The sequence below is a fragment of the Watersipora subatra genome, chromosome 6 (assembly GCF_963576615.1).
Source record: "Watersipora subatra chromosome 6, tzWatSuba1.1, whole genome shotgun sequence".
NCBI classification, from domain to species: domain Eukaryota; kingdom Metazoa; phylum Bryozoa; class Gymnolaemata; order Cheilostomatida; family Watersiporidae; genus Watersipora; species Watersipora subatra.
The window spans coordinates 33,438,636-33,465,635 of NC_088713.1; the positions used below are offsets into that span (position 1 = coordinate 33,438,636).

Sequence of the window (27,000 nt, forward strand, 5' to 3'; positions counted from 1 at the left end):
CCTATAAAGTTTGATTTTGCTACGATATGTGTTTGCATGCGTCTTTTATTTTACTTTTCTATGATCTTTTAACGTGTTTCTTGTTTGAGCAGGGTGTGTGTTTGTATCATCAGTATAATCAGTAAGCTAACATTCTACATAGTCATTTCATAATTAAATCTGATGATCAGCGAACATCGGATTTATAACCTCATAATACAAATATAATCGTTAGCTTTTCATAATTCTTTCTATACATCTGTGTATCTACTTGCAGATACAACGTTGACACGCAGTATCTACTAGACCGGATTATAGTCCATGAAAACATTTTGGGTGGTCCACAAGAAAGTATATCTCAGAGTTAATTAAATGTCAACTGGGAATTGACAATAATTTTTTAAAGTCCTATTTTGAAATATGGATTTAGATTTCACACCAAAATGCATGTGGAGCATGTTTATGTTATTCTTTCCCACATATGTTTTGGTCTTTTTTTGTTTGCGGCTACCTTTACCATAATTTTTCCAAGGCTAAAGTGCAATACTACTGCTTTAAAATTTCAGTTGCAAAAAAAGTGAGTCTGATATTCGTAAATATTTTTAATAGGAACAGAAATCCGCAAAGTATAATGCTTTTGGGATACGAATTGAAGTTTACAGAGAAATCAACAGTTTTTTTACTACGATAGCTTCAAAGTAGAGATGTTACATGTATACCAAATGCAAAAAACTGGTTGCCTACTTTTCAAAAACCAGCAACTTTTTAACCATACATATTTGATGACTTTTTTCTAAGTTTTAAGTATTGAAGCGGGTTTACTGTCAGTCACAAGTTTCCCGTCGAGTTGCAGCTAAAACTGTATTTGCGCTGTGCAATTTGTTAAGCTATAACTTCAGGGTTTGCAAAAAAGTTAAATAACTCATTCAACAATAAACTTAGGATATTCTCTCGAGGCAATCAAACAGAATAAATACCGTTCAAGTTTTTAAATGTAGAAACAAATTATCTTTAAAATGATGGATAAAAGTTTTAAAAACAAAACATGCAACAACCTTAAGACATAATCATGCTGTTTAAACTTGATAAGGTTTCATAGTCTATAATTTGGTCTAATTGATTAGCGCTAAATATTCAATGTATGTTTATGTAAATTTATTTGTACAGAAACACTCAAAGAGTGAGACATGTGCTGCAGATTGTTCTATAAGAATGAATTCTGTGTCTCAACTGCTCATGGAATCTGTTATTCCTCGAGAAGTTCAAGCAGTTGTTCAAGCAGTATGTTTACTTACACAGTAACCTTACATATTCCATACACAGTTGTGTGACTGAAACAATCAAGTGTACTTCCTATCAAGTCTGAGAATGCGTTTGTACCATTTTACATTCAAAACTATGGTCAGATTTTTTTTATAAAGTGAAAGCACTGCACTCAACCGCTAAGTATATATCATGCAACTTATAATTATCTCATAAAATATGCACTGTCAAAACTCTTAATATATCACAAACTAACTGACAAGATGATTTCTTGATATCAGCTCCAGTCTGTGCTATGCATTTATATTTTAAAATTGTTGGAATAGAATATGATCTGTACTAGTTTTATAACTTCACTGTAACCCTTTAACAGTAAGGATTTTATGTAAACTAATTTATGGTTTTTACACTTACAGAAATATGCTATTAGAATGGGTACTTTTGGGCAAGAGTAAGACTGTTTGGTTAGATTTAAGAACTTCTCTAACCTCTCTAACTACCAAGTTGATGTGTTGGTGACGAACATGATGGCCAGTGAAAAGTTCATAAAGGTATGTCTGTGTAACTTGTAAACATATTATGAAATTTTTCCTTTTCCATATCCATTTCCATAAACATAAATATTTTCATAATTTTATGGAGAGGGATATGGAAATTTTTTTAGAAATATAGAAATGTTATGGAAATAGAAAAAATATGTATACGAAAAATGGAAATAGAAACAATACGAAAATGAATTATGGAAATGTTATCTAAAGGGAAATAATATGAAAATGAAATAGGGAAATTTTATGGAAATAATATGGAAATTAATTATGGGCATTTTATGGAAATGGAAAAAAACATTAAAATGAAATTGAAATTTTCCTGTATGAAATACTTAAATACATGTATGGTAATCTATTCAAAACCCTTTTAAAACAACATAACAACAGGATTTACGATGGAAAAACAAGTTTTTAGTAATAACAATTCACCACCTAGGCTCACAAAGTAACAAATACTTATCTACCAGTTATGATCGGGCGTAAAGTTTAACATTATTGTGTACAGCGCTGCACGAGCTGTGAGAGAAGCTAGATAGCGACACGCTTGGTACGCTCGGCACTTTTGTGATGCTAACATTAAATTTAGCTAAAATTAATTTAGCTCACTAAGCACACACTTTAAAATACATTTTTGTTTCACACTAAACTCAATTCTAATGTTGTGTTCGTCATAGTTTTTAATTCTTCCGAGTTGGCGCTTTACAATTCGTATTCGCTATAACTTTTAGCTGACCTTTTTAAAACTTCCAACGGATATAACGAGAAAGACCGAGTGATTCTGTTCTTGTAAACAGCCTTTTTGTGATTTAGCGGCCACATCGAGAACCGTCTGAGCCGTCTCATGCTTGTATCTCATATTTTCGAGATATCCAACCAGTCATCTGTAGAGGGGCGGTGCTTTCCAGCGGTTCCTACTGAACTGTCGGTACACTTGAGCGATTGTATGTTAATAGAAAAGTAACTGACCAATCAAAAGATGCATGAAATTTATTTTGATAGAACTGCTCTTTAATATATGATAAAATTATGTGCAGCTTTTTGGCTGTAATAACAATGAACCTGAATTACTTGCAGCTTGAATATTTTATAGGTGTGTGCTCGAAAACTCAATAGATATTTTATGGGTGTGAATATGCCTTAATATGATTATAAATTCCTGGTAATGACTGTTGGATAAAATCGTGTGGATAAGGGTTCTTGCCATTCCTAAGTCGAGCTCAATGTGCAAATACTGTTTCCTAATACCTGAATTTGTTTTAGATCTTCTCTCACAAACGAGTCTTGTCTTAATAAATGGCTCAAGGCTGTGTCCAGAGAAGAATGACTTCCACATTCCGTAGAATCTGTTATAAACATTTTCGATCCGAGCACTGATCAGTACACTCCATTAGGCGGTAAATGGATGCCTAGTCAAAAAGGCGATGGTCAGAACCACGGTTGCCGACAGATTATAAGTTGAATTCTCAGACTTTGTCACAATTGAAGACTATTACGTACACACTTGGCGAGAAACATTCTGCTGATATAAACTACCAATCTTGGCTTACTATTCATATCACTGGTGATGTGTTTAGCTCATGTTCTTTGAAATTTTGTTTGAATTTTAGATCAAATCGTAATGTTCTTATTCTATACTAGATTTTGTGTAAATATTCTGTGTATTTATAACCAAATGTAAATGATTATGAAATTGTAATAATTGTCACGAACTTTTAAGCTTAAATTCTAATTGGCATCTTTTTTTCATGCATAATATAGGTATTATTATTGAAATATAAATGGGTCAGCTTTATATAAAGGAAAATAATGGTATGCTGGAATGATATGTGAATAGCTTTACACGATATGCTATCTAACTTTTTCTATTTTTTGTCACTTACATCACCATCCCATCATAGTTTCCTTATTTACCACGAACGATGTAAAAGCTCAATTATGTTCAGAGTGTTCTCGTGAGTTGTTATACATTTTTAGGTGTCTTTCAACTTTTATTTGTAACTTTATGCTGAGAAGGTTTTTCAAACAAGAAATTTAGAAATAACTTTGGTGTGATAGAGTACTCTATATCAAATACCGGTGGGTCTTTTTAGTGAAGCCTTTTGAACTTCAAAATAAAGATAGCATATAAAATACAAACTTATGTAGTCAATGAATGTCTATATGGTACCAGCAAAAGCACAAAGATCTTGATATGTAAAATATGATTTATGAATGATCTGCATCAACAGTTATTAACAGTAATAATACAATAATCTTTCAATGAAAAGCCAGAACAGATTTCCCTAAAAATTGCCTTTTCTTTTCCAGAAACCACTTCTTGAAAAGATGACAGCTAGTATTTATGGAGGAGAAACAACTCTGTAAAAGTTTGTGCAACGAATAAGGTCAATCATGACGTCATATCCCGGTTTTTAAAATGGAAATGACGTCACGAATAAAATCAAATGTGATGTCATATCCGTTTTTAAAACCGGATATGACGTCACAATTGACCTTATTCGTGACGTCATATCCAGTTTTTAAAAACGGATATGATGTCACAAATACACCTATTCGTGATGTCATATCTGTTTTCAAAACCTGGATATGACATCACAATTGACCTTATTCGTAACGTCATATCCGGTTTTTAAAAACGCATATGACGCCACAGTCACACCTATTCGTGACGTCATATCCATTTTAGCACACCGGATATGACGTCGCAGTTACACCTATTCGTGATGTCATTTTTATTTTTAAAAGCCTGATAGGGCGTCACAATTGACCTTATTCGTGACGTCATATCCAGTTTTTGAAAACGGATATGACCTCACGAATAAGGTCAATTGTGATGTCATATCCAGTTTTTAAAAACGTATATGACATCACAGTTACACCTATTCGTGGCGCCATATCCGGTTTTCCAAAACCGGATATGATGTCACGAATAAAGTCAATTGTGCTGTCATATTCGGTTTTCTAAAACGGAAATGACATCACGAATTACAGACAGATTTTTTCAGTGAATCATCCTGGAGCTAGTTTAATCTCGCAGCAGTTTGACTTAATCTCTCACCCCTAAATTTTACAAGATTTAAATCTTGTATAATTTAGGGGTGAGATTAAGTTTAACTGCTGTGAGATTAAACTAACACCTGGATGTTTCACTGAAAATATGCCATAAAAAGGCCATCTCCAGGAAGGTTAATTAATCAAACTGCTTATTACACATGGAAGTATAAAAAAATTAATCAAATTTCAAAGCAGACAATCTGAGGACGGTGTCCAGACCATAGAGTTATCTCCCCCTAGAGTGATAACTGTGCCATCAACAACACGAGCGTTTCCGGTGCCAACAAGGAGTGTTTAGGCCACGCCCCTTTTTTGTGCTAGTCACTCGCAGTGATTGACAGAACGATAACATCAGCCATGAGAATGATCATGAATTTTCACAGTTAAGATAGTAATTATTGCTCTTATTAAAGAAATGATGATTATAGTTTATTACTCTAATATATGCTTATTATTTAAAGCAATTCAATAGCTATATGCATTGCAAAGGCACTGAATAGATGGTGTTAAGTAAGTGAGTTAATGCAATCAGTTACTCAAAGGATATACAGCCCCCACACATGGGGGGCTGTATATCATTGGTTACTCATAGGTAAGATAGATAATCATTCTGGGGTTGTATTACATTGGTGTGATGGGAAGCTAATCGACTGCCATCAACTGAAAGTATTGACACTGTATGGTGATAGAGTGATTCATTGACACCACAGTTCACAAACAGCCCTTGCATGTAATATTAGATTTCAATACATATCAATCAAATACATAGACTAGCTTAAAGCAAAGATGTCCACTAGTTAGTGGACATCTTTGCTTGATGTAAGCAAGCAAAAAGTTTGAAAGTTAGAGTGGCAAATGTTGCTATATATTAAATAAAAATAAATTATAACGTACTTAATTATACTAAATTATAATTATATAAAAATAAAATAGACTCTTTCATTACCTTATTTATTAAATAATTTTTTATTGTAATCATAGCTAAACAGATTATATGTAGCCATTACTTGCTAATTATTTTACATTTAAACACATTTACAGTTTTTTTTTCCTAATTTATTTCAACAAAACACTTCTTTCATGATATGAAATTTAAACGTTGTAGTTGTTTGAAAAAACTTGAAAACCTTTACAGTTGTTTTCTTTTTCCTCTTAATTCATTTGGACTGCTTAGAAATATTTTCTCATGATATGAAATTTAAAAGTTAGAATGGTAAATGTTATATAAAAATAAATTTTCTGTCCAGACTTTTTTATTACTCGGGCAACTCAGGTAGTACAGCTCATAGTTGATGGCAGTCGATTAGCTTCCCAACACACCAATGCAATACAACCTCAGTATGACTATCTATCTTATCTATGAGTAGCTGAATGCATTAACTCACTTACTTAACACTATCTATTCAGTACCTTTGCAAGTCAAATAGATATCAGGGATTACGTGTATGTCACAATTTCTATTTCCATAATTCATTTTCATATCAATTCCATAAAATTTCAATAATTTATTTCCATATTAATTCCATTTCCATAACCTTTCCCTATTTCATTTCCATAGTATTGCCATTTTCATAACATTTCCATAATTCATTTTCATATTATTTCCATTTCCATAAAATTTCCATAATTTATTTCCATATTAATTCCATTTCCATAACCTTTCCCTATTTAATTTCCATAGTATTGCCATTTTCATAACATTTCCATAATTCATTTTCATATTATTTCCATTTCCATAAAATTTCCATAATTCATTTCCATATAATTCCATTTCCATAACATTTCCATAATTCATTTCCATATTATTTCCATTTCCATAACAATTCCCTACTTCATTTCTATATTATTTCCATTTCCATATTACTTCCATTTCAATAACATTTCCATACTATTTCCATTTCAATAACATTTCCATATTTCTAAAATAAAATTTCCATATTTCTAAAATAAAATTTCCATATTTCTAAAATAAAATTTCCATATCCATCTCCCTAAAATTATGGAAATATTTATGTTTATGAAAACAATGATGTACAGGGGGGTTGTATATCATTGGCTGTATATCATTGCTGTATGGAGCTGTGGGGGGTCGCATATCATTGATGGAAATGGATAGGAAAAAGTAAACATTTCCATAATATGTTTAGCGATCCCTGGTAGGTATTGAATTGTTTCAAATAATAAGCATATATTAGAGTAATAAACTATAATCATCATTTCTTTAATATGAGCATTAATTACTATCTTAACTGGAAATTTATGATCATTCTCATGGTTGATGTTATTGTTCTGTCAATCACTACGAGTGACTAGCACAAAAAAATGGGCGTGGCCTAAACGCTCCTTGATGGCACCGGAAACGCTAGGGTAGTTATCACTCTAGGGGGAGATAACTCTATGGTCCAGACAGCATTGATTCTTATTAGATTTGTTTGCACGGCGTTAAAAAGTTGATAAAGAAAACAAGCTGATATTTATTCATGATATTTAATGGTGTGCATCTAGCAAAAACCTGCAAGATAGTGGCCAAATTCTTTTAAAATTAGACTTACGCTAAGACAGACTTAGACTCGCACAGTTAATATGGGACAGGGTCAATATGTTTCTTCTATATGGTTAGGACAATACATATCATTAACGAACGGATAAAGATGGACTTCTCTTTATCTTTATCAGTTCGTTTATTGATCAACATTTTTGAAGTTATCTGTATTAAAACCTGCCAACCCAAGACTGGGGCAATGCATGAGATTTGGTTTTGGGGCAATTGGTGTATCAATGATAGTATATATAAAATTGTAGAAGTTGGGGCAAAAATCTCACGCATTTCTCACGCATTTTCATTTTTCCTTCGGGGTGATTGCGTGAGTCTGTAGGTATGTCTGTGTCATTAGAAGTTTGCATTACCCACATTACAAATGCCTCTTCAAACTTGCTTTTCACTTAAACGCTTACATGTTGGCATATATAGCTGTAGATTTTTGTACAACAGCCCTGTTGTTTTACTGGATGTAACACACTGTTTGTGGAGCAAGTCAACAAAGGTGAAAATTCATTTTATAATAAAGTTTCATAATAAAAATTTATGAAAAATTTTGTAACATACAATTAATTAAGAAAATTCAGATGTTTTTTACCACAAGTTTATCAATGGTAAACTTCCTACATCCTTTTAAAACTGGTAGATTATAAATTAATTTAACAGCTTGTATTCAATAAAGATGCGTGTTATTTTTGTTTGCCAACTAAAATTGTTTAAATTTTGTAAAATTCTTTTTAGCAAGTTTTTAACGTGACAACTCAAAATCATTTCAATTTACAAATTCTATCGCATACGTGTAGGTAAGGCTGTGTAGAACGTTGAAGAGCTATTAGACCATAGATGTCCAAATTGTACCGTTTTGAAGAGAGAGAGAGAGAGAGCCATACAAGTCTAATGAAGGCTGTAACAGCATGTGCAGTTATGTTATCATCAGACCCAACCGAAATTTTTCCTACAATTTTTTTAGTGCTGCGAATTACACATCCACATAGAATTGGTTAAACCATCATAAAGTAGATGGTACTACGGTAGATGTATTATAGAGTTACCATCAGATATTGAAAGTAAATGTTGGTTGTTTAGAGAACCTCAAAGCCGGTAACCTGTGCCAGGATTAGTAATTTGGAATTCAAATTTTCGTACAAAAATTGACTAAACTTTGAGCATAACTTCCTACTTGGATTGCATTAGTTTTTGGCACGGCTCCAAAGTTTTTACAACTGTAGAATGCTCACTATATATATCTTAAATTTTAGAAAAGTTTTGTTGTAAATTTTCTGGGTTTCGAAAAATAGTTCATCAGGTTTTTTCGAAGTTACAAAAGTTCTGAGGAGCTCACTTTATCTTTGTCACTCATAGATTTTGTAAAATAAACTTATTTCATTTAAGCTAGTTTCACAAAGTTGGGTAAGTGTGTACTCTCAACAAATAAAAATTAAGTTATATCAAGTGTGATACTTGATCCAAAGCCTAGTATGATTGTGATTACTGTTTATTAGTTGTTGATTTGGTGTCGGATCTTTTCTATTGGTCACTTGTAACATAACGACAGCGGTATCCGCTTATATTACCAGCTACAAACCTGTTAATATCAATATAAAATATTTATCACCAGAGTTTAGGAGACACTTTATATTTACATGTACGTTGATATAGGCGGTTTATTTTTATTATATATTTAATGTTGTTTCACAAGTGAATGCATAAATATTTCGTGGTTTCATTGTTGAAAATAGTGTATTTTATCAGAAAATGCCTCTGATTCACCTTTTCATCACATTTCAAAACTAAACAATCTTTAGAATTATAAGTTTGGCCAACCCGTTACGGAAGTCTAGATTCAGGTGCTATATCATTTACTGACACCTTGTGTCAACTAGATTCAGGTGTAATATCATCTACTCACACTTTCTCCATGCGTCAACTAGACTCAGAAGTCATGTCACTTACTGACACTTCTATGTGTCAAGTAGAGTCTGGTGTCATATCACTTACTGACATCTCAATGTGTCTACTAGATTCAGGTATCATCTCGCTTACTGACATCTCCAAGTGTCAATTAGATTCAGAGGTGATTTCACTTACTGACGAGACTTTCATGTGTCCTCTAGATTCAGGTGTCGTATCATTTACTGACATCTCCTTGTGTCAACTAGACTTGTATGCTATTTTCTTATATGTTATTTCCTTTTTACAAGAATACTGAGCTATGACTTCATGAAGGCGAGGTTTCCCATAGCGGCTAGCAATGCTTGGCCAATTGTGTTCTCCGGACTCTCTGCGCTCTTCCCACTTATTGACCCCAAGTTAGTTATTTACTGTTTCTTTTCTATTGTGATATTAACTGTCTAGATGTTGTCATACTGACTGACTGCTGGTTGGTTAGACATCTAATATTTTTTTACATTCCAGTAACATGTATGCGATATAATTGTATATACATCGATATTAGATATACATATATTGTATAATACATGTATTCTATATCTCTTTCATCTTTGTCCAGCTTATATACCAATATATAAAGTAATATATATTGCCAGTATAAATTGTACTCTACATCACTTTCATCTTTGTTCGGCTATTATGCCAGTATATGCAGTAGTCTATATCTCATTCATGTTTGTTCAGCTAATATGCTAGTATATACAGTAGTCCACATCACTTTCATCTTTGTTCAGCAATGCTGCAAATGATCAACGATCTTCCAGGCTTCTGTGTGGCAGCAAGAAAATCACTAACGAGTGGGATGTATACATAAATCTCTGGCACAACTACATTGTGTTTGGATGTTGCTTAGCACCCTTGGGTACAGCGCTGCTCGCCAGCCAAGATGTAAGGTAAGACAACTCTATCTCACACCATTTAAGCAGGAGAGGCAAAAGTCTTTTCACCTCGACTACGGTACAGCTCATTTTGTTTTCCAATTTCCTACATTAAATTATATTACATTATTGTACATTTCCGTATGACTTGTGATATTACATTATCTTAAGTGATATCATATTAAAATAGATTATGTTTATATTAATTATGAATGCCTACATCTTGCGTATAATTTAGTGACAGTAAATTAGGTATCTGGAGAAAAATTTGTAAAATTCTGGTTATGTTCCTGTTGACTTTAGGAACGCCAGAGTGTTAGAGGCTTTTGACTAGCATTTATACCAAGTGGTAGTTACATATTTGCCACTTGTTTTCAAGCGACCATTTTGTTCTACGATGAAGCTGTTTTTATCATTACTTTCAGTGGACTCTCTACTTGTAATGAACTTTGAGCTTATGCTCGATTCTGTACCTTGAGTAATTTTTATCATATGACCTTGACATTTTTACATTACTGTTTTGCAAGTGAGACTGAAGCTGAAGATGACAATAAGTAGAAAAAAGTTAAAATATAGCAGATAAAATAATAATGCAGTAAATGAGGTAATCTAGTTTAAACTTCAATTGTTGTCCTATATCTCCTCTATCTCTATATATTTCTCTATCTCCTAGCTTTCGTTTTTGCTCTCCAAGACAAGTTTACAATAAAGTTTTTTTAGTTGTTGATTTTTCATTAATCGATTTTTCATATATCCTTTAAAAAACACTTGCTTTATTACCTATATAAGTGATTATCTGTATCGTTTGTTAGAATCTTGTAAGCTTTTTATATTGTTTAACAAAATAAATGAATAAACAGTTTAATCGAAGAATATTTGGTCCAACTTACGAAGGTTTTAAGATACGATGCAGGCTCTAGAATTGGTTAAATTTGTATTCACAGAGATTCCACGGTATAGTCTGTTCATAATTCATCAGTTTTACTATGTTGAAGCTTTGATAAATTATTCTGTATGACAACTTCTAAGAACTCCATTAATGAAAGTTGACTTCAATAGGGGCTGTAGATTGATGGGATTCAACTGTATATAAAAGGTGATAAATGGACACCTGCCATTTTATGTGTATGCTTTTATTGGCACTGCCATTGTTGGCATCTGCTAATAATGGCGCCTGCTATTATTGACACTTGCTATGCTGGCATCCGCTGTTGTTGGTACCTGCCATTGTTGGAACTTGACACCTGCCTCTGTTGGCACCTGCCTCTGTTGACACCTACCGTTGGCGACACCTCATTACCACCTGCTATTGTTAGCAGGTAGTAAAATAGTAAAAACTGGGAATAGTCAATTATTTGAAGTTTTATACATTTTAATTGCTAGATGTTAGTTCGCCTGTAACAGTTACTTGTAGCTTGCATTACCAGTAACCATTTTTAAAGTTTGGAAATTAAAATATTCACAATTTTGTTTTTGTTGCAGTAGGCTATGTTTATTTTATTTTTATTTGAAGTTCATATACTCTCCTCCACATGGATCCTGGTAGCCTTATGAGCAATGCTTATAGCATTGTGTACAACATAGGCTACAGAAATATTAGCTGTTTCATTTGTATCCCTAATATAACATGTTGCAGTTCATCAATGGACAGCACTCAGTCTGCTGATGTCCGTCCAGGGTCAGCATCCAGCAGCATCTCAGAGACAAGCCGTGACCTATTTAGAAAGCTCATTCCACTTCTCAAGTGCGAGGTTCTTGATCTCAGGGATTCGTGCATTACTGCTTTAGGGAGGTGCTCACCCGAAGCCCTTCAGTGAGTTTTGTAGAACTTAGGCTAGATTATGCACACCATCAAATAAACCCTCTGTACCCAAATACTCACGACCAGGAGCAACTGACAAAAAGCGTGAATGCTTGAGGGCATGAAATGAATACTTTTCGCAGGCATACAATATATAAACCCCGCAAAGATACCTCGAACAGGTTAATGGTGTTACCAAAGCCTCAAGAAAAGATTGTAGAAGAGCCACAATAGATGTGAAGATCAATGGATTTATCTGCACATCACTCGTCGACGCAGAAGCCACGATAAGCCTTATCAATACAAGACTTGCTCGCGATGTTAATGTTAATGTGCACAGGAAGACCACTTTTATAGGCAGTGGAAGGTAGCAGAAAACTTTGCCTGCATAGCCATCCGACTCGGTTTCTTTCATAACTCGAGGCTGGAGTACATCTTGTCTCATATCTATGAAAATACAACAATAAAGGATCAATAGATATAAAAAGATCTCGTTCTACATAACATTCTTGGTCAGCTTCCTCAGCTAAAAAGAAGCAAATAAGAGCATTAAAACACGAGTGAATATAAAAACCCACACTTCTGGTCAAGAGGGACAGCCATACCTCCTACTGGCGCTAAGCCTTCATATCTGAGAGCAATCTCTAAGGCGTCCCAATCGCCCATTGAGGAAGTGACCAGCCAGTGAACAGATCGGTCAAGCACTCCGTCGGACAGTCCGAGAAAATGACATACCTCTCTGCTCTGCTTGTACCTCATCTGCAACACACGATTCATTCAGTACATTCTACATATTCACATATCTATATATTTTCTGGTGGCATTCTATAAATATTATTTAAGAGTATGTTATACATTGTTTGATGGTAACTTGAATGCACTATGGTAGTACCCGAAATATGCTATGCTAGTATCCTGGATACACAATAATAGCTAATATTAATAACAATAACAGTAACAGCTAACAATAATAGGATACACTCCGTTTTCACCTGCCAACTCCACCTGCCAATAGCGCTATCTTGGAAACCTAAAGCCCGTTTAAACTGTTAAAAACGTTTAACCGCCTTCACTTCTATATCTAATTGTTTTTACACAAAATCTTTATTGACAAAATAAATATGCAATGAGCCAGGTAATGGAGCTGCTCCTACGGCAAGCAGACGAGGTCTAATAAAAATGCAATGAGCCAGGCAATCGTCTGCTCCTGCGACAAGAGGATGAGGTCTAATAAAAACTAGGAGCAAAAAACAACTATTATGTAAAAACAGAAAAAGGTATTTTCAAGTAAACAGTGATATCTCCGCCAACCTGAACATACATGTAGTTGCGTCATCTAAAAAGAAGTGATTTGGCAAATAGCAGTTGAAGACATCAGTGAAGACATTCTTCATGCTGTTGAGATCATTGAACTTCCTACCTGGCTCATCGGGTGTAGCCCCTGGGACAAACCTGCAGTGTGGTAATGATTATGCTAAATGATGTTTTGAAAAAGTATTAAAATTCCTTTTTATGAATTCCATGTGCAAAGTGAATTAATTTAGCAGAAATTATAATGACTAAGTAGCATTTGCTATTATGAAATTCGCAAAAATCTTTTTTCAATTTTTTTGTCATTTGCGTTCATTTGTGCTTATTTATTTGAGGCTATCAAAGTAGAATTCACATTCACACTTTATTCTGCACTTCATGATATTTGTATGCAATGCACTTGTAGATGATTGGAATGGAGAAATATATTCAGAACACCTCTTTGCAGATAATTCAACTGAAGATTCCATAGTATCTTTTTAATTTGCTTTCCCCAACTCTTTCGACAGTTTAAATTCAGTAATATATATCAAGAATATGGTTCAAAACATCTAACATTAGTATACACCTGCATGTTGTCTTTTTATATTGATATTCAACTTTTTCATAATGAAGCAATGCCATGTTTTGAACATTTCTTTTATTTTTAGCACCTAAGATTGTCATCTACAACAATGCTTGTGCATTACCCAGGTGTGCTCTCAATCGAAATCCGGGCTTCTTCAGAGAGACAAAGTTTCTGGTAGATAGATTTCACTGGCACAACCATACTGGTAAGCGGCGTATAAATATAGTCATCATAAATAGTATAACAGTATTTGGTAATAATGTTATATTACATTTTTTGCTATATTACAATATTTGCGTCATTGAGAGACGCATCTGTATTGCTGATCATGCTTGACTAATTCTGATTTCAGGATGCTGTGGTGGATATAATATAAATGCATACGAACATCTAAAAACTATCAACACTCAAGTTGCAGAGCAACGGAACGCAACACTTGTGAAGCTAAAATCTTCTATAAGCTATCAGCATCAAGACAATTTCTTTCTTAGCTTACAAACATTCTTATCCTTCCGTAACATAATCCATTCACTTCAACTACGAGAGGCACTTACTAACTCTGAGTTTATTATTAAGCAGCTGGTACATGTATCTTTCTTAAAATGAACTTTGAATAAGGTGATTTGCAGTTAGAATTTATTAGTATTTTAAATGGCAATCTAAAAAGCTATTACTCTACTAAATTTTATTTTTCATCTTGCATTTCATCTCAGGGTTTGGTGTTAGCCAAATGTATAAAAATTTTTTTACTTAAACCATTAGTTAATGTTTTTATTTATATTTCTTTATTTTGCTTTGAACCTTGTTGTCAACCTTGTTGAACCTTGTTGTCAACTACGAGAGGCACTTACTAACTCTTAGCTTATTATTAAGCAGCTGGTATTTTTCCTAAAATAAACTTTGAATAAGGTGATTCGCAGTTAGAATTTATTAGTGTTTTAAATGGCAATCTGAAAAGCTATTAACCTGCTAGATTTTATTTTTCATCTTGCATTTCACCTCAGGGTTTGGTGTTAACCAAATGTATAAAAAATTTTCACTTAAACCATTAGTTAATGTTTTTATTTATATTTCTTTATTTTGCTAGATCTACAAAGCTTTGATATTTTATTCCAGTATTAAAATTTTCAGTTGCAAAATTTTATTTTCTGATTTTGCTTAGATTTTTAATAAGCGATTTTCTGTTATATAAATGAAACAGTGTGTACATATATGATTAACCAACTCTATTAACGAGTAAGTATAATATTGTTGTAATTTGTAAATAAATAATAATTCATGATATCGGCATGTGTGAAGCATATGACTAATATATATCTAAGAAGTATATATGTATAGGGGAAACAATTGTCTTGGAAATAGCTAGGGTACTGGTTTTCATGAGTTCATGCGCGCATCTGTGAAAGCCAGTACCCACTTGGCAATTAATTCCCTGTTTAAAATCTGATTTTTTATAGAATTGTCCGAATGCCACTGTAGGAGAACTCCATAAAACTGATTGGCAACCGAGGGGATAATACATATTAGACAAGTTCAAATCATGAAAGGAATCCTGTGAACCTTGTTGTTTGAGTTGCTTGTTTGTGGGCAGGCAACTCCCGCAAGGTTCACATGATTTGAACTAATGTTAGACATCCATGCAGTAATTTTCTTGTGCGGAAATACAGTCTTTTGACCCATCAGTTGATAATGTGTTTGCACATATGGAACAAGTTGTAGATGAGATGCTTGTGACAAGACAGAGAATGCCGTCAGACATACAAATATGTCTGACTGCATGTTTGTATTTAGAGTTGCCTTTTCAATAGAATTGTAATTTCTGATACTGCATAGATATATGTTAAACTAACCATTACAAAACTCAGCCAGATTATTAATAAGATTATGATATCAAAATTTTTTTATAAGGTTAAAGCAAAAATCTGTATGTATAAGTTGTTGGTTAAAATAAAGGGAGGAAAACTTCTGTAAAGAAACTATCCAATTGCTGAGATAGCCTAATTGCAAAGTTTTTCATCAATTTTTTGTCCCACAATAGCAATACTGCTTGTTAATAAATAATATCACTTGCGTGATGATTATTATAATATACTTTTTTAAAGCATTGAATTTGGTGATAAAATAAAGTAAAAGTAGCAAGATGTATATATAATGCATACATGTTCGAAAGTTAGAATTGTCCTAGTTATGTAATTATTATAGCAGTCAACTGATATTGCTTAATTAACGATCAATTAGAATTTGTGATGTACCATTTTTTCACAAAATGTTTTCAACTAACAGATTACCATAAAATTTGACAACAAAGAAATTTTTTTTCAATACAGCCAATTTGAAGATTTTCAGTTCGCCTAACATTTTCAATTTTATTGTTAGTTCTCTGTATAACAATAGGGCAATTTCTATTAGAGTGGTTTGAGTCTGATACAATAGGGACTAGCTGTAAAACACACTGCATATTTCCATTGTTTTCACCCTTATCATTGACATGCAAGAATGCTTACGACATGTATAAAAATAGTGCGATCAGGGCAAACATTTTCAGTAGACCGTATATATGGAGTTGTTTTACGGTATGAAAGACCACTGTCAATAGAACTTTAGCTATGTGTGTGTCTGTTCTGGTGGACAGGTGAAAACGTTTTATGAAAAGGTATTCTAACCTGAAATACTTTAATAAGAAGTCATGAAAATCCGTAACTTCATGGATACTTTTAACATGACGGATTACCATAAAACTTGACATTGCAGCCTATAATCGTGAAATATCATGATCCGACCGATTTTAATATGGAATTGTACCTCAAACATAATACAAACCGTAAAGACAATAAACCTACAGATATATAAACCACTAGCTGGGAAAACCAATGAAGTCTTAATATCATTCGACAAAACAGTTTTCAAGTGAACCAGAGCTCATCTATTCACCATGTGAACATACATGTAGTTTACCCTAGTTTTCTAACAGATCAAATTTGCCAGAATGTTGAGCTAATAAATTTTATATAAGTCAGTATGTCGTATGCTTATACAACTGTGTAAGTGAACATATATAAAGTGAAGTATATATATAAGGCAGTCCAATGAATGCTATCGAAGCAGACAGTTCTGAGGCACTTCAACTAAATAATTCAAAAAACTTTAACAACGTAAAATAAAATGATTTGAAGTTAGCTTGTAGCCTTAATATGCATCAGGATCTTATAGAGTCAATACTGTAATCAATAGTAAAAATTGTGATTTCACATGAACACAAGGACCTGGGTGTATTGAGGAACAGAATTATCTCCCCTTGATTTGTTTTCACTGTGAGTTGAATAAGAGGTCCCATTTATAATTTAAGCATTATGACCGTTTCATCTAAAAACCCGATTCTCTATCGACCTTAGATGAACATTGAGTTCACAGAAAGTGAATCAAATGCATGCGCTAAGTAATAGAGTTGTCTCTTCTTAGACTATACTCTGGTTGCATTCAATAATAGAGTTGCCTCTCTTTTTCTATGTATTGACAGCTAATGATTTCTCAGCAAAATATAAATATTCACCGAGTTTTCATTGTAGTGATTCCACTATGAACGGTTTATCTACACATGTCTTTTGTGAAGGTCAAAGTTGTGGTTGCAAACATAAATGCCACATTAGATCTAAATAGTAGACCGACGACCTAAACGCATAAGATTCACCGGAGGACGGCTCGGCCTATTCAACATTGCCAGCTACTTCCAATTTAGCCTTCTATGCTTAGCCTTATGCATTACCGGGGCGACAGCATCAAAAGGACGACCAAACAACCCCATGATTTGCGGCACAGGAGAAAACCATTCTCCACAAACATTTCGAGTAAAACAAGAATACGAATGCTCAACGGACACCAGCAAACAATCAGACATGGCACCCCAGAAAGTTAACGTTACTACCTACAAGAAGAATATCATCAAGCAAAAGACTATCGCCTACTGGTGCACAAAGTTCACCGCACATGTCACGACACAAATTTAATTTTTCAGAGACATTAAGACCAGGACAACCTCAAGCAGAACCCAGAAAGTAACCTTAGAAGAATGCACTGACATGGTAATACATAAGAAGTGCTAAGCTGGATTTTTACATAGAGGAGATGGAATGTATATTACGAATGAACCAACCAACGCCATGTATGTATTGTGCTGCCAACAGAAAACCTTCAGCGCTAAGCAATGCAGTTATATGGCAACTTACCTATACAAGAGACACGGACCTGACAAATTTTAAAGTACAACCGGAGACGTCAGTCACTGCAATTACAACAACGGCTCTTGTGAATTAAACGACGGATCAATGCTTATGTGGGACCTGGACTTAGTCGAAACATGTGAATACCCGCCATGGTTCAACGAAAAAGAATAATTTTTCGACACACATTTTGTCTCCAATAAACAAGATTTAGCTCTGACATTTTATAACTCGAGACTGAATTCACATAAAGGCTGTAACAACTCTAATGTTTCGCTTTCGGACCAAGGCCTTATAGTGAAATTTCTCACACCATTGACGAATGTCACAATTAACGATACGATAAAGGCAAGAGTATCAGCAGTGGGTCAAAACGCTGCCTTTTTCAATACAATGCTACAGTCACTTGCCTACCAGCAAACTAAGATGACTCAAAAACTATTTTGGTCAGCTTACTTCTACGCCTGCTACAATCTAGCTGAGATTTTACAGATAGTTACCATGCTATTAGGAGAACACTCGACACTCAGCGCAAGATATTTACTGGAAAATGCAAACGTTATTGCTACAGCAGGTCAGGGTTTCCTCCAAGTTTACCCTTGTACCATACTTAACTACAGTCAATACGAAATACTGCCAATGGAAGAGAATAATTGCACAGAATTTATTCCGATGATGATCAAAATAGCCGGTACAGAAAAAATTGGATATTTTAATCCAAAAGACAATGTGATACACCCAGACACCTATACAGTCAATTGCAAGACAAAAGAGGCACATTGATGATGCTGGAAGGTAACATCTCTGAATACTTTCCGAACGGGACGATTTCGCCAATTAAGGAAGCCACCGACTTGAGCATTCCGGACATCAACCGCTGCAGCCAGCCTCTACAAATACAAGAAACAATATTTAGCAGAGCACATGTGTTAAGATGGTCAAACACAGACGATTACGGAGAACTGAATGAAATCCTATCTACCTTAGACAGACAGAAAAGAGTACTAAAGGCTATGGGAATCGTCACGAACCGCCATAACACCCTACATTACAACACCGTAGAGAGCAGAGAGAAACTATTTGGCCCTTCACTATTCAGCTTTCTATTTGGAGGACACGTAACCTCAAGTTATGAGCTCTGAACGTTCGCTTGCAACATCATTCTTACATTAATGGTTTTATCAACAGTCATCGGAGGAATCACAAAAGGATGCTTTGTGTACAGAGCAAGGAAGAGTGCAACGGTAAATGCTTTACATGTGGAGACGGCACTGGAACTAACCGACATGCCCGAACGAGAAGACGAATCTGAAAAATAGTCCGATGTTGACCCATCCGCACCACCGGAAGACTTAGAAATCGAATTATCATTAGAAGATTAAGCAGTGCACCACCATCATATAAACTCTACGTACCCAAATACTCACGACCAGGAGTAACTGACGAAAAGCGTGAATGCTTGAGGGCATGGAATGAATACTTTTCGCAGGCATACAATATACAAACCTCGCGAAGATAACCCGAACAGGTTAATGGTGTTACCAAAGCCTCAAGAAAAGATTTTAGAAGAGCCACAATAGATGTGAAGATCAATGGATTTATCTGCACATCACTCGTCGACGCAGAAGCTACGATAAGCCTTATCAATACAGGACTTGCTTGCGATGTTAATGTTAATGTGCACAGGAAGACGACTTTTCATAGGCAGTGGAAGGTAGCAGAAAACTTTGCCTGCATAGCCATCCGACTCGGTTTCTTTCATAACTCGAGGCTGGAGTACATCTTGTCTCATATCTATGAAAATACAACAATAAAGGATCAATAGATATAAAAAGATCTTGTTCTACATAACATTTTTGACCAGCTTCCTCAGCTAAAAAGGAGAAAGTAAGACCATTAAAACACGAGTGAATATAAAAACCCACACTTCTGGTCAAGAGGGACAGCCATACCTCCTACTGGCGCTAAGCCTTTATATCTGAGAGCAATCTCTAAGGCATCCCAATCGCCCATCGAGGAAGTGACCAGCCAGTGAACAGATCGGTCAAGCACTCCGTCGGACAGTCCGAGAAAATGACATACCTCTCTGCTTGTACCTCATCTGCAACACACAATTCATTCAGTACATTCTACATATTCACATAGGCTATCTATATATTTTCTGGTAGCATTCTATAAATATTATTTAAGAGTATGTTATACATTGTTTGATGGTAACTTGAATGCACTATGGTAGTACCAAAAATATGCTATGTTAGTATCCTGGATACACAATAATAGCTAATATTAATAACAATAACAGTAACAGCTAACAACAATAGGATACACTCCGTCTTCACCTGCCAACTTCACCTGCCAATAGCGCTATCTTGGAAACCTAAAGCCCGTTTAAACTGTTAAATACATTTAAACGCCTTCACTTCTATATCTAATTGTTTTTACACAAAATCTTTATTGACAAAATAAATATGCAATGAGCCAGGTAATGGAGCTGCTCCTACGGCAAGCAGACCGAGGTCTAATAAATATGCAATGAGCCAGGCAATTGTCTGCTCCTGTGACAAGAGGATGAGGTCTAATAAAAACTAGGAGCAAATAATAACCATTATGTAAAAACAGAGAAAGGTATTTTCAAGTAAACAGTGATATCTCTGCCAACCTGAACATACATGTAGTTGCGCCATCTAAAAAGAAGTGATCGGGCAAATAGCAGTTGAAGACATCAGTGAAGACATTCTTCATGCTGTTGAGATCATTGAACATCCTACCTGGCTCATCGGGTGTAGCCCCTGGGACAAACCTGCAGTGTGGTAATGATTATGCTGAATGATGTTTTGAAAAAGTATTAAAATTCCTTTTTATGAATTCCATGTGCATAGAGAATCAATTTAGCAAAAATTATAATGACTAGAGAGCATTTGCTATTATGAAATTCGCAAAAATCTTTTTTTCAATTTTTTTGTCATTTGCATTCACTTGTGCTCATTTATGTGAGGCTATCAAAGTAGAATTCACATTCACACTTTATTCTGCACTTTATGATATTTGTATGCAATGCACTTGTAGATGATTGGAATGGAGAAATATATTCAGAACACCTCTTTGCAGATAATTCAACTGAAGATTCCATAGTATCTTTTTAATTTGCTTCCCTAACTCTTTCGACAGTTTAAATGCAGTAATATATATCAAGAATATGGTTCAAAACATCTAACATTAGTATACACCTGCATGTTGTCTTTTTATATTGATATTCAACTTTTTCATAATGAAGCAATGCCATGTTTTGAACATTTCTTTTATTTTTAGCACCTAAGATTGTCATCTACAACAATGCTTGTGCATTACCCAGGTATGCTCTCAATCGAAATCCGGCCTTTTTCAGAGAGACAAAGTTTCTGGTATATAGATTTCACTGGCACAACCATACTGGTAAGCGGCGTATAAATATAGTCATCATAAATAGTATAACAGTATTTGGTAATATTGTTATATTACATTTTTTGCTATTTTACAATATTTGCGTCATTGAGAGACGCATCTGTATTGCTGATCATGCTTGACTAATTCTGATTTCAGGATGCTGTGGTGGATATAATATAAATGCATACGACCATCTAAAAACTATCAACACTCAAGTTGAAGAGCAACGGAACACAACTTTTGTGAAGCTAAAATCTTCTATAAGCTATCAGCATCAAGACAAATTCTTTCTTAGCTCACAAACATTCTTATCCTTCCGTAACATAATCCATTTACTTCAACTACGAGAGGCACTTACTAACTCTGAGTTTATTATTAAGCAGCTGGTAAATGTATCTTTCCAAAAATAAACTTTGAATAAGGTGATTTGGGGTTAGAATTTATTAGTATTTTGAATGGCAATCTAAAAAGCTATTACTCTACTAGATTTTATTTTTCATCTTGCATTTTATCTCAGGGTTTGGTGTTAGCCAAGTGTATAAAAACTTTTTACTTAAACCATTAGTTAATGTTTTTATTTATATTTCTTTAATTTGCTAGAAATAAAGCTGGTCCCCACTTGGCATTTATTTCCTTGTTTAAAATCTGATTTTTTTTATGGATATGTCCGAATGCCACTGTAGGAAAACTCTATAAAACTGATTGGTAACCAAGGGGATAATACATATAAGACAAGTTCAACTCATGAAAGGAATCTTGTGAACTTTGTTGTTTGAGTTGCTTGTCCGCGGGCAGGCAACTCCAGCAAGGTTGTTCACATGATTTGAACTAAGGTTAGACATCCATGCAGTAATTTTCTTGTGCGGAAATACAGTCTTTTGACCCATCAATTGATAATGTGTTTGCACATATGAAACAAGTTGTAGATGAGATGCTTGTGACAAAGCAGAGAATGCCGTCAGACATACAAATATGTCTGACTGCATGTTTGTATTTGGAGTTGCCTTTTCAATATAATTGGAAATTCTGGTATTGCATAGATATATGTTAAACTAACCATTACAAAACTCAGCCAGATTATTAATAAGATTATGATATCAAAATATTTTTATAATGTTAAAGTGAAAACCTGTATGTATAAGTTGTTGATTAAAATAAAGGGAGGACAACTTCTGTAAAAAAACTATCCAATTGCTAAGATAGCCTAATTGCAAAGTTTGTCATCAGTTTTCTTTCCGACAATAGCAATACTGCTTGTTAATAAATAATATCACTTGCGTGATAATTATTATAATATATTTTTTAAAGCATTGAATTTGGTGATAAAAAAAGTAAAAGTAGCAAGACGTATGTATAATGCATACATGTTCGAAAGTTAGAATTGTCCTAGTTATGTAATTATTATAGCAGTCAACTGATATTGCTTAATTAACGATTAATAAGAATTCGTGATGCACCATTTTTTCACAAAATGTTTTCAACTAACAGATTACCATAAAATTTGACAACAAAGAAATTTTTTTCAATACAGCCAATTTGAAGATTTTCAGTTCGCCTAACATTTTCAATTTTATTGTTAGTTCTCTATATAACAATAGGGCAATTTCTATTAGAGTGGTTTGAGTCTGATACAAAAGGGACTAGCTGTAAAACACACTGCAGATTTCCATGGTTTTCACCCTATCATTGACATGCAGAAATGCTTACGACACGTATAAAAATAGTGCGATCAGGGCAAACATATTCAGTAGACCATATATGGAGTTGTTTTACGGTATGAAAGACCACTGTCAATAGAACTTTAGCTATGTGTGTGTCTGTTCTGGTGGACAGGTGAAAACGTTTTATGAAAAGGTATTCTAACCTGAAATACTTTAATACGAAATCATGACCACCGTAACTTCAGGGATACTTTTAACATGACGGATTACCATAAAACTTGACATTGCAGCCTATAATCATAAAATATCATGATCCGACCGATTTTAATAAGAAATTGTACCTCAAACATAATACAAACCATAAAGACAATAAACCTACAGATATATAAACCACTAGCTAGGAAAACCAATGAAGTCTTAATATCATTCGACAAAACAGTTTTCAAGTGAACCAGAGCTCATCTATTCACCATGTGAACATAGTTTACTCTAGTTTTCCAACAGATCAAATTTGCAAGAATGTTGAGCTAATAATTTTTATATAAGTCAGTATGTCGTATGCTTATACAACTGTGTAAGTGAACATATATAAAGTGAAGTATATATATAAGGCAGTCCAATGAATGCTATCGAAGCAGACGGTTCTGAGGCACTTCAACTAAATAATTCAAAAAACTTTAACAAGGTAAAATAAAATGATTTGAAGTTAGCTTGTAGCCTTAATATGCATCAGAATCTTATAGAGTCATTACTGTATTCAATGGTAAAAATTGTGATTCCACATGAACACAAGGACCTGGGTGTATTGAGCAACAGAATTATCTCCCCTTGATTTATTTTCACTGTGAGTTGAATAAGAGGTCCCATTTATAGTTTAAGCATTAGGACCGTTTCATCTTATAGCCCGATTTTCTATCGACCTCAGATGAACATTGAGTTCCCAGAAAGTGAATCAAATGCATGTGCTAAGTAATAGAGTTGTCTCTTCTTAGACTATACTCTGGTTGCATTCAATAATAGAGTTGCCTCTCTTTATTCAATATATTGACAGCTAATGATTTCTCAGCAAAATATGAATATTCACCGAGTTTTCATTGCAGTGATTCCACTATGAACAGGTTATCTACACATGTCTTTTGTGGGTCGATCTTTCATCGATAGTTCTTCCATGAGCATTCCTCGAGTTTCATCAATCAAAATCAGTCCACATAATCTACTGAGGTCAACCCATGGCTATATTTTATTGATCATATAATATATTGACTTTTTATCAATCAACTCATGAATCTATACAGTATGAAGATAATATTTGTTGATAGGGTTGATCTTTCTAAGTGGCAATCTAATTGCATTTTCATGATCTAGCGAGGTCATCTATATTTTGGTCAATAACCCACTGTATCGACCTTTTGCTTGTCAATTTATGAATGCATACCGTACAAGATAATATTTTATCGAAAGCATCGAGCTTTCAAATTGCAGTAATCTAATTGCATTTATATAATTTAGTGATGTTATCTATTTTGTCAACATATGGATATATAACATACAAAGATAATACTTGGACAAAACTAGGTGAAGCACAGCTACATGTATGTGACAAGTTGAGATAACAGCCTACTTGACTGTCGATACGACTTAGAGATTGATTCCAGTCTTCGTTTCCCTCAATTTCCTCACGATCTATAATGATTTGAGCATTAATAATAGCCATTCATCTCATAATAAATGTTATCATTCTCGATGGCATCTCTCGAGTATCAGTAGCCTTAGAACTGGTTAATGAACAGGTGGCATGCCATCACGCCGTCACACCTTTTCCTAGCCATTCTTAAACTACTGGAAGTCAAACAGTGACTCATTGTTAATATATCAATAGTTGATGCATTGGTTAGTGCCTCGCTCCAGTCTCTACTAGGAATATAAATCTATATTTTACCCTACAGGATGAAATTATTCGTGGAATTGAATTTCGCGAAAATGGTCTTTTCAAGCATATTCGCGGACTAAATTATTCGCGGATGAACACATTCGCAAATAAATTAATCCGTATATCCATTTAATCCATATTATCCATAATATCCATTAATCCGTAAATCCATATTAATCCATTTATATATCTGTAGAGAGTAGAGAGAAACTATTTGGCCCTTCACTATTCAGCTTTCTATTTGGAGGACACGTAACTTCAGGTTATGAGCTCTGGACGTTTGCTTGCAACATCATTCTTACATTAATGGTTTTATCAACAGTCATCGGAGGAATCACAAAAAGATGCTTTGTGTGCAGAGCAAGGAAGAGTGCAACGGTAAATGCTTTAGATGTGGAGACGGCACTGGAACTAAACCATATGCCCGGACGAGAAGACGAATCTGAAATAGTCCAGTGAAGACCCATCCGCACCACCGGAGGACTTAGAAACCGAATTATCATTAGAAAACTTAAGCATAGCACCACCATCATATAAACCCTACGTACCCAAATACTCACGACCAGGAGCAACTGACGAAAAGCGTGAATGCTTGAGGGCATGGAATGAATACTTTTCGCAGTCATAGAATATACAAACCTCGCGAAGATAACCTGAACAGGTTAATGGTGTTACCAAAGCCTCAAGAAAAGATTGTAGAAGAGCCACAATAGATGTGAAGATCAATGGATTTATCTGCACATCACTCGTCGACGCAGAAGCTACAATAAGCCTTATCAGTACAAGACTTGCTCGCGATGTTAATGTTAATGTGCACAGGAAGACGACTTTTCATAGGCAGTGGAAGGTAGCAGAAAACTTTGCCTGCATAGCCATCCGACTTGGTTTCTTTCATAACTCGAGGCTGGAGTACATCTTGTCTCATATCTATGAAAATACAACAATAAAGGATCAACAGATATAAAAAGATCTCCTTCTACATAACATTCTTGATCAGCTTCCTCAGCTGAAAAGAAGCAAGTAAGACCATTAAAACACGAGTGAATATAAAAACCCACCCTTCTGGTCAAGAGGGACAGCCATAACTCCTACTGGCGCTAAGCTTTCATATCTGAGAGCAATCTCTAAGGCGTCCCAATCGCCCATTGAGGAAGTGACCAGCCAGTGAACAGATCGGTCAAGCACTCCGTCGGACAGTCCAAGAAAATGACATACCTCTCTGCTCTGCTTGTACCTCATCTGCAACACACGATTCATTTAGTACATTCTACATATTCTCATATAGTGATCTATATTTTTTCTGGTAGCATTCTATAAATATGATTTAAGAGTATGTTATACATTGTTTGATGGTAACTTGAATGCACTATGGTAGTACCCGAGATATGCTACATGTGTATGTTAGTATCCTGGATACACAATAATAGCTAATATTAATAACAATAACAGTAACAGCTAACAATAATAGGATACACTCCGTCTTCACCTGCCAACTCCACCTGCCAATAGCGCTATCTTGGAAACCTAAAGCCCGTTTAAACTGTTAAATACATTTAACCGCCTTCACTTCTATATCTAAATGTTTTTACACAAAATCTTTATTGACAAAATAAATATGCAATGAGCCAGGTAATGGAGCTGCTCCTACGGCAAGCAGACCGAGGTCTAGTAAATATGCAATGAGCCAGGCAATCGTCTGCTCCTGCGACAAGAAGATGAGGTCTAATAAAAACTAGGAGCAAATAACAACCATTATGTAAAAAAAGAGAAAGGTATTTCCAAGTAAACAGTGATATCTCCGCCAACCTGAACATACATGTAGTTGCGCCATCTAAAAAGAAGTGATCGGGCAAATAGCAGTTGAAGACATCAGTAAAG

The 27,000-nt window shown here is 34.5% G+C and overlaps 1 long non-coding RNA gene across 1 annotated transcript; it reads left to right on the forward strand.

Annotated features, from left to right (window-relative positions):
• The first annotated feature begins 1,151 nt into the window (after positions 1–1,151).
• LOC137398882 (uncharacterized) lies at positions 1,152–3,716 on the forward strand. Its single transcript, XR_010979037.1, has 3 exons — positions 1,152–1,260; positions 1,659–1,793; positions 3,051–3,716. It is a non-coding gene; the product is annotated as an uncharacterized lncRNA (long non-coding RNA).
• Positions 3,717–27,000: the final 23,284 nt, after the last annotated feature.